Raw genomic sequence first — 12,443 nt, forward strand, 5'->3', positions numbered from 1 at the left:
GAAAGACACAATTACGTCTATTCTATGAGGAGATGATGGGGACCGAGGGACCCCCATTGACCATAATGGGGTCTGTTAGGTATCTGTTTCTTTCTAAACTGAAATCAGCATTTTAGTCATTGGTGGAGATAATAGTGTGTGTGTGTGTGTGGTGGTGGTGGTGGGGGTCCAAAAATAACGGAGTTACGACTTATATGAAGTATCTTTTATGCTTATAACATTGGTCATCTATTGTACCATCTCTTATTTCTGAGCATGCTCAGTAAGCGCACACCCCCAATATACGGACCGTATGATATTGAACATTAATGGATGAATTTTTGGCCATTTTTACTTTATCGGATCCCTTAAATAATGGCCATATTAGCTATTACTGTGCAATTTTTTTTTAACGGACCATACCGTGACGAACAGTGGTGTGATCCTAGTCTAATGTCATGTTCCCCTCTGCGTCTGGGTGTCCGTTGTTCTGGTCCATCAGAGGACAAGAACAATAGACACAATGCACGCTAAAACGGTGGATGCCAAAGGGATCGGTTGTTTCAAATTGAAAAGGTCACTAGAGATGAGCGAGTAGTATTCTCAGTGCTCGGTGTTCGGCCGCTTACACGCATTCCTATGGTGATAGGAATGCGTGTAAGCGGCCGAACACCGAGCACTGAGAATATTTGATGCCATTAACCCCTTGGTGTTTGGCCGCTTACACACTTTCCTATGGCGGCGAGATATTTGATCACCATTTGGAGACCTGAACTAAGATGGCGGCTCCAAATGGAGTCTAAGCGCCTACAAAAATGGTGTAAAGGGGCCATTATGTCATTTCCTATCTCCATTGGTGTGTTCTGTGGTACAAGTCCTCCCTTAGCCCACCACAGGCCCCTCCGCACTAGATTTTCCCGCCCCATGAGTTCGGTGGCCATTTTCTAGGCCCCTTTAAACGTTTCGGCTCCGTCCCTTCAATGCAGTATAAGCGGTGGGCGTGGCCAGCGACTGAGGGTGGGCGTGGCCGCTGTAGTGACGCAGCCTCTAATCCCCAAAGCGGAGGCGGTAGAGCTGTGGCGAGCGCTCAGCGGGGCTCTGCGCATGCGCACTCACGTGATTTCTCTTCAGCGGCTGTTGCGTCGGTTTGTTTTCGCAGCCATTTTGTGTTGCATTACTGGGAAAAAAAAAAAAAAAAAAAAAAAATCCCTCCCTGAGCTGCGCCGGAGCCGGAGTGCGGGGCAGAGGCGGCGAGCTGTCACAGCCTCCCCCTCCCCGCCAGCCCGCCTCCACCTGCCGCCGGACACCACCGCCGTGCCGGGGAGGGAGACGGCAGCGCGGACGCCGGGGCTGCTCCTCATCCACCCCCCGCTCCGGCCTCGGCCTCCTCTCCGCACAGCTCCGGGGGGCTCGTCAGGATGTGCGCCCGCCCGAGGAGAAACCGCCGCTGCGCCTGAGGTAAGAGGGGACGGCCGCCAGGGAGGTGAGGGCTGCGGGCAGGGCTGACACGAGAATCCGGGGATGCGGGTGCGGCCTGCGGGAGGCGGAGGGGGGTGTTTTTTGTCATTTTTGGGGGGATCTGTCCGGTTGTCAGTGCTGGATTGGTGCGTGCTGAGCCCCCGGTGCGGCTCCGGTAGTCGGGGTGCCTCGCACCGGCAGGGAGGGCGCTGTATCCAGGGGCTCCCGTATTCTGCCCGCCGCTCCTGCAGTAAGTGGTTCGGCTGTTTCTGGGGGGAGCTCGTATTCTGCCCGGGCCCGGGTACAGGGGGGGGCTGCAGGGGCACGGCTACTAATACAACACCCCCCTGAAGGATCCGGTACCGGTGCGGCATTCATCTCCTATCACCCGGGGCTATAATGTTACATTAACCCTTTAGCCACTAGTTTTGGCTGATATTAGAACATTTTGTCATATTTCTGCCCCCCCATGACCGCTGTAGGGAGATCACATGACTGATCGCCTCGCCGACGTCCGCCGTCTTGTGTAGATTTAAAGGAATTGTCCTTTCGTAGGAAAGTATGGTGACTAATTTGCAGAAATGGCGCCACACCGGTCCGTAGGCTATGCCTGGTACTGCAGCTTGGCTCCATTGAAGAGAATAGGGCTAGGCTGCAATACCAGACCCAGCCTGTGGACTGCGGTGGGGCTGTTTTGGGAAGATAGCAGCCATGTTACGTCCCCTGTGATGCCAGGTTAGTAGGAGCCCCCCTTGGTTGTAGTGTGATTTGGGGAGGGGCGCCAGTGCCCACTGATACTAAGGAGGCAGCTGCTCCGTCCTATCACAGGCCTCATGAGAGGGGTTCTCCTTAGAGCTGCCTCCATGTTGGCAGTGACGGAGTTAACACCTGGTATCAGGTTCCTCATTCATAGAATTCAGGCTAATATGAGTGGGGGTCTGTAGTGGCCGTCTGGTCCCCGGGACCCCCATGTCCTGGCTGTCATGGGATGTATCAGAGTGCTGGTGCAGCTCCTGCTGGGAGATATTCACATCTGCAGAGGAGGCCTTGCTGCAATGTCCTATTGTATGGCTCAGCACCAGCCCATAGAGCTCTGCTACCCCGGCCGTCCTGAGCCGCCTGCACACTGCTACTTTGTATCCTGCTGGGTTAGCATCATAAAACGTATCAATATGTAACAGTCACATTTCCTCCAAAGGTTCTCCAATTATTGTCTGTGTTTACAGGAATTGTCATGACGCGCTGTATATGTGTGTATCCTATATGGCGACTATATATGTGTACACAGTGTGATTACTATATGGTGTCTATATGTATACTATATGGTGACTACGTATATGTATACGATATGATTACTATATATGTGTATATGATATGGTAATTACATATGTGGATACTATATATGTGTATACATATCCTATATGATGACTCATGTATACGATATGGTGACTATATACTATATGATTATATATGTTTATACTATATGGTGACTGTGTATACAGTGATTACTATATGTGTGTGTATACGGAATGGTGACTACATATGTGTATACTATATGGTGACTGTATACTATACGATTATATATGTATACTATATGGTGACTATATATGTGTACACAGTATGATTACTATATATGTGTATACGATACGGTGACTATAGATGTGTATACAGTATGATGACTATATGTGTGTACTGTATGGTATATATGTGTATTCTATATGGTGACTGTATACTATATGGTGACTACATATGTGTATTCTATATGATGATTATATATGGTGTATATGTGTATACTGTATATTTGTATACGATACGGTGACTATAGATGTGTATACTATATGATGACTATATATGTAAAGTGCTGCCGAATAGGTTTATAGCTATCGCCGCTTGTGAGCAATGTCTTGTTATAACATTTGGGCTATAGGGTAGAAGATGCTCCTGTCACCTAGTAATGTATGGGGGCACCTGCAGGTTGGGCTTCTGTTTGATCCTATGAGAGGGGGGGGCAGACATTTATCCCTTTTCCTACTAGACTTTTGGGAAAGGGAGGGTAATGGCTGACAGGTATAATCTGGTGCCTGTGGTCAGTATAAAGGGGTGGGCCGCATGAGTGAGTCCGTCAGTAAACAGGGCCCCCCATGTGTGCTACACTCCCATTACTTCTCTGGTGATGGAGGGGCACGTGGCCAAACCTGTCCATTAATACTGGCACTGATGTTTACAGAGTTTGGTTCTGCGCCCCTCCATCAGGGGCCATGTTCGGAGCGGAGGGCTGTGTAGATCCGTAAATGACGTTTCTTATAATCCTGTTTCCATTTTTGTACAAGCATTGGGGTTTCCGTTCTTTAGGTCCACGTGGGAGCCCAAAAAACGGAAAACCAATCTGCTTAAAAAGTGGTTACCCTTGGACCCCATAGAGTGTAATGGGGGTCTGCCAGGTTCCCACCCGAAATCGCTAGAGAGAAAAGTCTTTTATCTCTGCCTAGTGGGATGGGGGACAAAGTCCTGGAATGGTCACCCAACGCAGGTGTGTCTGAAGCTTTACAGTAAAGGACGAGGAGTATTCCAATCTCATAAAGTGATGGTATAGCCGCAGGATATGGCATCAGGGTATTATCAGCAGGGGGCCCAGCCTTTGGGCTCACTGAGTGCTGCTCCTGCCCACTGTGCTGTGGTGCCCCTGCAGAGCTGAGCAACCGGGCCACCAATATCCAAGGAAGCCAAATAATAGGACCACATTTACAATTGGTAGATATCCCCTAGTGATATTCTTTAAGTTGGAGATCGGGATACTCCTTTAGGTCTCCTTGGTTGTATTTGCATCATAACGGTGTCCCATTTTGCACCCTTTTGCGCAGTTACTTTTGTTCTGTGATATTTGTTTGCCTCTTGTCAGCAGGGGGCGCCGTCCTGTCCTTACTCCTGGCTCACAGCTAGCTAGCCCTGGGTCCTCTGTCCAGAGTTATTCATGGTGGTGTTAGAGGGCCGGCTCACACTGACTGGGGGCTATCTTTTGGTCTGACTGGTTCCATGACTGATAACATTCACTTTGACCTCTGTTATGTCCTGTACCCCCCCCCATCCTGTACACCCCCCCCCCCCCCCATCCTGTACACCCCCACCCACCCTCCCCCCAGTTTGGTTGAGGTGTTGCTGATTTCTGGACAAAATCCAGTGAGTGATGATGGAGCAAATCCTGACGTGGGTCCGCGGCACGTGCAGTCCTTCATCATGCTTGCTTTACTGCAGCGTTGTGATATGACTTGTCCATGTTTTATTTGGTGGACTGTGCTGGAGCTGTCTGTCCATATATATATATATATATATATATATATATATATATACACACACACACACACTATAAAAATCACTGTGCCATATAATGACACACAGAACAGAATATCTGTATATGACCGGGCATCCATACTTCCCAGCCAACACGTGATGCAGAGTAATGGTGCCAGAGCCCTATATACTGCAGCTTGTGTCCTGCTGTATACCTAGACTGTGCAGATTTCCATGTATTAACCCTTTGAAGATAGTTTTATTTTTTTCTCCCATTCTTTGGTCTTGATCCGTTTTCTGCAGTGAGATCTGGCCCCTTGGGATTTCGTGTATTTTTTTTTTTTCCTCCAGTATTTTATTGGATAATTTGGCGCGGCCCCTCTGAAGTAGCCGAGGAGTGTCCTGCCGGCGGTGTCTTGGTTTTGAGGTAGTTGTGGTATCCTAAGCTGGTACTATATGGCGGCATCCTGGGTATGTATGAGGCGGTAACGTTACATCAGACGCCTCAGCTCCTCTATAAATCCTCTCACACACCAGCACTATTTGATCTTTGCGTTACCATCCCTTTTCCCGTTTGATGTATCAGAGAGTTGTACACGAGGCCGCACTTTGTCACTTGGATTATTATATGACGACCTCTGTGTTCCTGCATAGGGTCATTTAATGAAGCCAAAAAAGCCGCTCCCCTCTCTTTACATCATGGTCATTGTAGCCTGTGACTCCATGTGGGTACCAGGTACTGAAAGAGCTGTCCATAACATTACTGTAAGGCTCCCAGTACACAGGAATGGTCATGTGGGAGGGGCTTGGTGCTCTAGGGATCCGCAATCTACAACAGCGGGCTCCATTCACGGCCCACACAAGTATTGGACTGATATTGGGGTATGGGTGCTGTAGTATAGAGCCATAACCGATATTACCTGTCCTATCCTGTTGGACACCTGATGGGTGTGAAGTGGGGAACCCACGGACTGGTTCGGAGGCGTCCATGCGCTGTAAAGATGGCTGCCTGATTTATAGGCTTATAAAGGCGCTTTCACACACTGCAGTACTTGACAGACTGGGTTCACATTGGGTGTCTGTCCAGCGCAGATCTGAGATCCCTCTAAAATCACTGGATGAGGGGCACGTTTAGAGAACGGACACCCGATGGCCCCATTCTAGTCACTGACGCCTCTCAGACGCCATTGCCATCCTCTAGGTTTAGCGCTCTGGTTATCCGTTGTGCTGATCCTACGAGGGCCAGTGTGAACAGAGTGTAAGCCAACCTAGAAAGACGAAGTATTAGGGAAAAGGTTTGCATTGCTTCCTAGCCTAAAGTTGATAGAAATTGACAATTTCACCCAAAATGGTCGATTGGTTTAGCCAAGGGGCGAAACTGCAGTCTGCAAAAATGTTCCCGTGATTTTTCGGGTGTAAGTTCATTGGTAGATGTCTCGTTATTTTAGCGTAAGAGGGAATAAGTCTCCGGTGACTCGTCCTCCTCCTCCATACGATCAGACATAATTCGGCACGCGTGCTGCGTACATGGGCCCCTGTGACACCTGCCCTGCGGTATGTTTGCCGCCATGTCCCTCTGCCTCCTGTAAAATAGGTCAGTGTGATGTATGAGGACGGCAATGTCACCATCATATCAGTGTCACCAATATGTTGCGGAGTCTGCCTCGGTTTGCCGGCACATATTGCCGTACACATGGATATTATCCTAGGCTAATGTCAGAGGTTTGTCCTAAACTTCTTGCTGTGGACGCAGTGAAGTGAATGTTCAGCTTTCGGGCCCCCTATCGGAAAGAATCACAGAAATGCTTGAGAGGTTGGATGCGAACGCTGTATATGTATGTGCATGTTATGTTGTGCAGAATTCTGGGACGGTCCTCACCCCCCCATCAGGTCACATCTCATGGAATTGCTAGTTCAGCCGTTTCCTAATAGCTGCCCCCAAACCTTCTCCGAGCAGAGGTCTGTGGGGTGAGCGGTCTTGTGAGCACATGAGTCAAATGGGGGGAATGTCTGGCATCTGCTCGGGAGCCGCTCATCTCCCCTATTTGGCAATTTGTTTGGAATTTGGGAATGGCGTCCTTGAAACTTACGTTGCACAACTATTATTGGAGGGGGCGAGGGTCCTATATGATGTACTACAGTAAGGTCTAGACAGATTAGAGGGGGCTGCACTGTATTCAGGGGTGAAACGGACCCCTCGTGTCATTCTTGGTGTTTGTGGGTTTTTTGTGTATATTTCTATATAATCACTACTGTGTGTATATCTCTATATATAATCACTTCTATGCGTATGTGTGTGGGTATAATCACTACTATATATGTGTGTATATCCTATTAATATTATAAATGTGAAAGTTTGTGGGTTTGTGAGTTTGGATGTTCGGATGTTTGTTCCTCAATCACGGAAAAACCGCTCCACCGATTTGGCTGAAATTTTCCACAAACATAGTCACTACACTCGATTGCGCAATAGGCTACTTTTCGTCACAATAGCACACATACGTTTGTGCCAGGACCCCCACAAAACCCAAACTCACACCACCATCTCTGCAATCTCACACACTTTGGACCATAGCAAGCCACAAAATTCATATTACCCCCTACAGCCTCGCCCCTAACCCCACACAATCACATATACATATACTTTAACACTTTGCCCCTCACCTTAACGATACTCCAGGAGGCGCTCTATAACGCTCCGGAGCAGCCATGTTTGCCGACCCCCATCGCTCTGACAATCCGCGACACCGCCCACCCATGTCAATACCCCTAGGAGGTCTAATAAATGCAAAATATAAAGTTTAAAAAAGTAAAAAAAAATATAAAAAATAAAAATAAAGGATTAAAAATTCAAATCACCCCCCTTTCCCTAGAACACATATAAAAGTAGTTAAAAACTGTGAAACACATACATGTTAGGTATCCCCGCGTCCGAAATCGCCCGCTCTACAAAGCTATACAAATATTTTTCCTGTTCGGTAAACGCCGTAGCGAGAAAAATGGTAAAAAGTGCCAAACCGCCATTTTTTCACTGTTTCGATTCTGATAAAAATTTGAATAAAAAGTGATCAAAGCAATAACATTTCCTGAAAATGGTAGAACTACAAAGTACACCCGGTCCTGCAAAAAAGACGCCCTATACATCCCCGTACATGCACGTATAAAAAAGTTAAGGCTGTCGGAATATGGCGACTTTTCAAAAAATAATTTTTTAACACAGTTTTGGATTTTTTTAAGGGGTCAAAATGTAAATAAAACCATATAAATTTGGTCTCCCCGGAATCGTCACGAAACACAGAATACAGGGGACATGTCATTTTGGTTGCACAGTGAACGCCGTAAAACCAAAGCCCATAAGAAAGTCGCAGAAATGCCTTTTTTCTTCAAATCCACCTCATTCTGAATTTTTTCCTTGCTTCCCAGTACATTATATAGAATAAATAATGGTGGCATCATGAAGAAAAATTTGTCCTGGAAAAATCAAGACCTCATATGACTCTGGGAGCCGAGAAATAAAAAAGTTATGGGGTTTAGAAGGAGGGGAGTCAAAAACGAAAAATGCCATTGGCGGGAAAGGGTTAACTTCAAATACTTCTGTCCCAAAGTCACTATGTAAAGTTTCTCACAACACCGTATATATAGCAGCTCAAATACAAAGTAACTGCAACACAAAAGTCTCATGTATTCTCTGAAATAAAGCAAAAACAAGATACAAAGTTACATTTCATATCCCATACCATATACACAGTACGAAAACCTTACCCGCGCCTGTATATACCCACTGCTACAATCACCGCAGACGAAATCGCGGGTACCAGCTAGTAGCTCTATATAATCACTACTGTGTGTATATATGATCACTACTATGTGTGTGTGTATATAGCTCTATTATCACTAATATGTGTATATGTGTGTGGGTATAATCACTACTGTGTGTGTGTGTATATAGTGTGTATATATAGCCCTATAATCACTACTATCTGTACATAACTCTATTATCACTATGTATGTGGGCATAATCACTAGTATGTGTGTATATATATGTGTGTATAGCTCTACAATCACTACTACGTGTATATGTGTCAGTATATATATAATCACTACTATGTGTATAGGTGTCTGTGTATATGTGTATATATATATATATATATATATATATATATATATATATATATAATCACTACTATGTTTATATGTCAGTGTATATATAATCACTACTATGTGTGTATATATCCCTACTATCACTACTGTGTGTATGTGTCTATATACAGTATAATCACTACTATGTGTGTATATAACTCTATTATCACTATGTGTATATGTATGTGGGCATAATCACTAGTATGTGTGTGTGTGTGTGTGTATATATATATATATATATATATATATATATATATATATATATATATGTGTGTCTAGCTCTACAATCACTACTATGTGTATATGTGTCTGTGTATATATATATATATATATATATAATCACTACTATGTGTGTATATAACTCTATAATCACTACTATGTGTGGGTATAATTGTATATATATTTTTCGGGGGGGGGGGGGGGGTTGTATTGGAGTCTGAAAGTCCTCCTTGTCCCCGCTGGTCCCATTGTCTCCTGGAGTGGTCCAGCTGGCTCGTAAACGTCCCAGTATGTCTCCCCCATAAGGACATTACTATATTCCTGACCTAAGGCAGTAGCCATTTTTTTTTTCCCCTCTTTGAACCCTAAGCACATGTGTCAGGACATGAGTGACCATAGCAGAGCATACAGGGAATGTCGGGGGGGGGGGGGGGGGGGGGTGTGCTAAAACATGCCATCTGCTGGTGTCAGGGCTGGGCTATAAATGCCTGACAACCTCAGGATGCCACCCAGTATTACATGGCTGGACCCCCCCCCCCCTCTCCCCATAAGGGGTGCATGTGTTTAGCGTTGGTTGCTGCATACTGTATGTCACGTTGTCTTGTGAGCGGAGCAGGAAGTCCTCGCAGATTCCCTGTTACTAGGGAATAATAGCCAGCGTTCTGCTGTGCAGTTCGCCTGCCTTTCATCTAGCGCGGCGCGGCGGTGAAGGAGTTAAGGCGGCGAGCGCCGCTGCGGACTGGTGCTGGAAATAGATGTAGTTGCAGTGCATTTTGCAGCAAGTTCCAGTCCACGTGCTCACCCTGGTTTTAAGGATGGTGGAGGGGGGGGGGGGGGGTAGAAGGACATTTGATCTGAGAGCACTTTATAACATGTCTGTTTCTGATGGCACGGTGCCAGTGGAAAAAAAAAATTAAATTTTTTTTTTTTTTTGGTCCGGTGGGGGCCACCTGTGATTGGTTTGGATATTGGTTACGGATCGGGATTGGTAACTGCAGTGCGTTATTTATATCCGCATGTTCCTGGAAGGAACAGTGGCTTTGAAAAAGAGGGGTATTTTTGGAGCGCCTGAACCGCTCCGCTTTCTCTCTTTGTTTGGGCATAATCATTCACTGCATCATATATAACCTAGCAACATGCATCACCGCAGAGCGGCTCCCGGGATTGGCTGGAAGTAGCATTTGTGGCAGCCAATAGGGAGCCTGTTACCATAGCAGAGGAAATGTTAGAGGTGAGTCTGCAGAGGCATGCACGGGAACATTGGTGCCCTTCTGCTCCGTGCGCGGGGGAATCTGTGATACTTACAAAAAGGCTGATGAAGACCGCGCACAGCCCCCCCCCCCCCATTCTAATTATAGAAGAAGAGACTTTTAACTACCTAAAAAGCCGCCATTGTTTTTTTTTTTTGTTCCTTTGCACAGCCCCCCCCCCCCCCCCCTCCTCTGTCCTGTCACCGTGATTTCTTGGAGACCACCTTCCCCGCTCCTGATATTAGATGTGTTTTTGTAGGATGTGGTAGTGGGGAAAAAAAAGGGGGGGGGAGTCGTGAGGTTTTATTTTATTAACCCCTGCCTAGCATCCTGCTCCGTCGGATGTCAGTGCGGAGTGGACGGGTGACCTGCAGCTGTCAGGTACACTGCCAACACCGTCCTGCTAGTGCATGGTGGTGGTCACAAGGGGGGGCTTTTTTTTTTTTTTTTTTTTTAATGTGAGTGTTTTTGATTTCAAGGTTTAGCTGCTGTGTGGAGAGGGGGACGGCAACGAAACTGAACGAGTCGGGGGGATTGTACTGGGCTTGCATCATCTCTGATGGGGGCGGGGAGGGGGCTATTAACTGCTCCCGAATTACAGAGGGGCAAAGAGCAGTCAACGTAACTTGCTTTAAGACAGACTAACCTGGTTGTTGTCAGGTGGAGAGGAGACGTCAAGTCGCTGAGCCCTCCATTACTAGGCTCGTGTTACAGGCAGGCCACGCTTTTTATTTTACAGCATTTTCAATTTTTTTTATTTATTTTTTCCTCCCCCCAATTTATAGGAGACTTGTTTGGTGTATGATATAGACGCAGACGCAGGCACTGCCCATTGCAGTTCATATTGGGTGAACTGCTCTGTTATTGCCTAGCAATGCTTGTTTTGCTGACAAGCGCAATTTTATTTATATTTTTTAAATTTTTTTTAATTGTGAAAATATGAAACTTTCATTGACTCCAAACTTGTTTAGTAGTACAACATCTCGAGCTGATAAAGGGGTCTCCCGCCTTCCAAGAATGCGCTAGAATTCTCTGTACTTGCTCCTTGGCGACACTGCAGGGCTATGGAGTCGGTAGGCCAAACCACCACGAATGGACTCCAACTCCTACAGCTGACCACCACGGTCTGACCGAAAACAATAAAGATCCTTGAGGCGGAGTTACGCTCCGCTCATTCCGATACGTAAAACACGTGTCAGATGAGCGGTGTAAAACAGAATCCCATTGACTTCAATGAGTGCCGGCCTATGCACGCTACCTATTGAGATCAATGGGAGGCTTTTTTTTTTTTTAACCTATTGCTTTCAATGTGATACGCGCGCAAGCCGGCACCCATTGAAGTCAATGGGATCTGTTTTACGCCGCTCACTCTGAACGAGTTTACGTGTCAGAATGAGCGGAGCAAACTCTGTGTAAAAGCAGCCTAAATTTGTTATAAATCCAATGATTGATTCCTACGAATGTAAAATCTACATCTCATTATTATACCATATTGATAATCGTGTCCTATAATTGAGTCATTTTAGGTTTTGTGGTTTTTTTTTTTTTTGCCCCAGTTCAGACTCCATAATGGGGGATGTGTCCATGGACATGTTCCCGCTATAACACAACACGGCAGCTTGCTGTTCTGGGACTTGTTGATGGTTTCCAGGGCCTTGTCAGGCTGTGACTTTTCCATCTTGTGGCTCACCTGCGTACATTTGGATCTGCGCGGTTTTGCTTGCTCGCCATAGTTTTTGAGGCGGCAGATAGACCTATGGGCAGGAGTAGTCATTACTTTGTCGCTGACAGAAGTTTTGAGAACTTGTGAGGCGTTTGGACAGTCGAAGCAGATTTCAGCCTGGAGACTTTGGTGTAAAGATGGCGGCCCTGCTCATGGGGTCAGTGCATTTTATTCGATGCTCTTGTCTAATACAATAAATGGAAAATTGTGACCGGTAGGAAGATCATGGTAGTGCTTGTAGGTGCTGCTTGCACAGGTTGTGACCATGAAGAACGTGTCAATAAAGTTAATTGAAAAAGTGAGTTAACGGGGTAGTGCCACAGTAAGTACTTCCGACTAGTGTTGAGCGAGTAGTATTTGATCGAATACCTCACCGACATAGGAAT

At 46.2% G+C, this 12,443-nt stretch overlaps 1 protein-coding gene across 1 annotated transcript in view; it reads left to right on the forward strand.

The window, feature by feature from the left end:
- The first annotated feature begins 1,106 nt into the window (after positions 1 to 1,106).
- LOC142209011 (dual specificity tyrosine-phosphorylation-regulated kinase 1B-like) overlaps positions 1,107 to 12,443 on the forward strand; it is a 49,810-nt gene continuing 38,473 nt past the window's right edge. Inside the window, exon 1 of the mRNA XM_075277943.1 lies at positions 1,107 to 1,437. The gene's annotated coding sequence lies outside the window, so the exon portion shown is untranslated. The remainder of the gene's footprint in view (positions 1,438 to 12,443) is intronic.

Source organism: Leptodactylus fuscus, chromosome 6 (assembly GCF_031893055.1).
Source record: "Leptodactylus fuscus isolate aLepFus1 chromosome 6, aLepFus1.hap2, whole genome shotgun sequence".
In the NCBI taxonomy this organism is placed as follows: domain Eukaryota; kingdom Metazoa; phylum Chordata; class Amphibia; order Anura; family Leptodactylidae; genus Leptodactylus; species Leptodactylus fuscus.